Source organism: Podarcis pityusensis (assembly GCF_964106645.2).
Source record: "Podarcis pityusensis genome assembly, chromosome: 2".
Classification (NCBI taxonomy): domain Eukaryota; kingdom Metazoa; phylum Chordata; class Lepidosauria; order Squamata; family Lacertidae; genus Podarcis; species Podarcis pityusensis.
This window is the reverse complement of record NC_138029.1, coordinates 126,003,882-126,006,501: the sequence shown is the minus strand read 5'-3', so window position 1 is coordinate 126,006,501 and position 2,620 is coordinate 126,003,882.

The window sequence follows — 2,620 nt, the reverse complement described above, 5'->3', positions numbered from 1 at the left end:
GGCTCTCCTTTGCATATATCACCACTCCTCTTTTTTTGACTTTATCTAATGATGTAAATTCTTGGCCTAGTCTCTTGTTAGTTAATACTCTTCTATGGAGCCTAGTTACATGAGTTTCTTGAAGGCAAATGACGTCTAATTGTTCTTTCCTCAATATATGAAAAATTCTCTTCCTTTTCTCGGGGGAATTTGCGCCATTAATATTCCAACTAAAAAGCTGTAAAGACATCCTGGCTCAATTTGTCAACCAATGGGGTTGTCTCCCTTGTCGTCTATATCCAGAGGTGGATCTGGTTTTGCACCAGGCGTGGGGGGTGGCCAAGTACCTATTGTTCCTTTCCGAAGGTCCTCCCCGTAGTCGTTTAGGAACTTTTCCTGCTCTTCTGCTGTTCTAATTTTTACCTTCTTCCCTTTCACACTAAAAGATAGTCCTTGAGGGAATTCCCACCTGTATCGGATTGAGTTGTTTCTCAGCAAGCTTGCCAAGTCTTTATATGTAGTTCTTAAATCCAACAACTGTTTTGGTATATCTCTAAAGATTTCTGCTGTCTTTCCCTGTATCACCAATGGATTTTTAAAATGTAGGCCGAGTATGTTCTCTTTTTCTTGCTTATATCTCAAAATGATCAAGCAGTCTCTTGGTTTGTCCTTTTTGACCACTCTTCCCAATCTAAAAGCGGTGACAATTTTAAAATCCTTCTCTTCTGCCAAACCCCAGAACTTAGATATTTCTGCTGTCAAATAGCCAATCAAATCTTCTTTTTCTAGTTCTGGGATATTTCTAAGCCTAAGATTGCTTTCCCTATTTTTCAATTCTGCCATCGACAGATACGCTTGCTGTTCGGTAACCTGTCTACTCAGTGGTCTTACTTCCCCACTAAGTTCCTCTATCCTTTTTTTATTAAGGTCTGCTTTTGTACTTGCTTCCTCAGCTAATTTTCGATTTTCTGTTATACTTTTTTCAAAATTTCCTATTGCCTGTGTATTTTGGGCAACTTGGTCTGTCAATCTATTTATTGTAGCTGTCACCTGGTCAAATTTGGTCGCTTGTTCATCTGCTTTCTTGTTTAATGCCGCCAGCTGGTCCAATATTTCTTTAGAAACAGGGTCTAGCCCTCCTGCAGCCATATCCCCAAAAGCTGGCTGTCTAGATTGGCCTTCTTGTAGACCTGTCACAATTGGAACAGATGACCTACGTACCTGCACTGGCAGAGTTGATTGCAACAGTTCAGTTTGTTTTGCTTTCTTAGCAGCCCTTGTTTTTGCTGCACCACTCATTCCACAGCTGTCCAAGTTTCAAGGTCAAATTGTAAATCCCATGGGAAAAGCAATCTAGAAAGTAAACATCCAAACACAAAAAAATTCCAAGGCAGGCAGCAGTTCTCAGAGACAAATAGTTCCACAATCCAGCAGGGGGGGCTCCCCAAAAAATTAGGGAGAAGGATAGAAATTTTCCACCATTAAGTTCCCAAATAAAAATTGAATAAAAACCAAAACAAGGGAAAGAGCCCTCTGGGTTCACTTTAAACTGCAGAAATAAAAGTTCTTTACAAAGGTGCACACCACAGTTCCTTTCTTGTAATTTACAAAGTAGCCCAATGTAACTTTAATGCCTCATATACAGTTACCGCTGTCTGATGTTACTTTGTGTCCAGGCAGCCCGAGAGCTGAGTTCGTAACTTTGTAATCCACAAAAAGTAGAGAGAAAAATCACAGTCTCTGTCCACTTATAATATAGTTTTAACTTTTCTTTTACTTTTATCCAATCAAGTCCGAATTTGCAGGGTATATTCCAACTTCTTTTAAGCTCCTTTCCAAGCTTCAGTTTTAAAAAGAACTTTGCTTGATACTTTAAACAAAGACGGAAGACTGACTTCCTTTTTAGCGTCTCCCGCTTTCAGCCAAAATTTACAAATTTGAGTTCAAATAGAGTCTCAGATTTCTTACTCACGAGTAAGTAGTTTCAGAATCAAATGTTGAAAGAAGAAAGGTCAGCGCTCATCAGCAGCAGCCGCGCGGCTTCACTTCCGCGGAAAGAGCGATGGATTCACAGCACCGCTACCCCCTCCACGTTCCGGGGCTCCTTACGGGGTCCCTTCTTCGTTTCGGAGGTCGCTCCTGGTGCCCGCCGAATCCCACGGCCACGGGCTCACTCTACCCGTGGTTTTTCTAAGTGGGTCGTCGCTGTGCCGCAGCGCACGACCCTTTTCCGCGGAGCCCCTCTTCAGCAGCTGAAGAGGACCGCCATTGCCGTTTCGCGCCGCCTCCGGAAGTTGCAATATCAACTATCTACCCTTGGTCTTATTTCTCAACTTAGTCTCTCCAACGTCAATCGAATGCTGTATTTTGGACATTAACATATGTGAGAACCCACAGTTCAGGTCACACAAGGAGCTCCGTTTTTAAATGTTTTCTGGTGATACTAATTCAATCTGTCCTCTACCCCCCAGAACCATAAAACTGTGGAGCTCGAAGGGACCCCCAGGGTCATCCAGTCCAACCCCTCCGGGAGGGATCCGGATCCCGCCATGGGATCCCACCAGATTCTGGACGTGGCAACGCTCGGCTAGGCTCCCGGGCTGAGAAAGGTGCATCCATAGGGGCCAACTCCTAGGGGCCC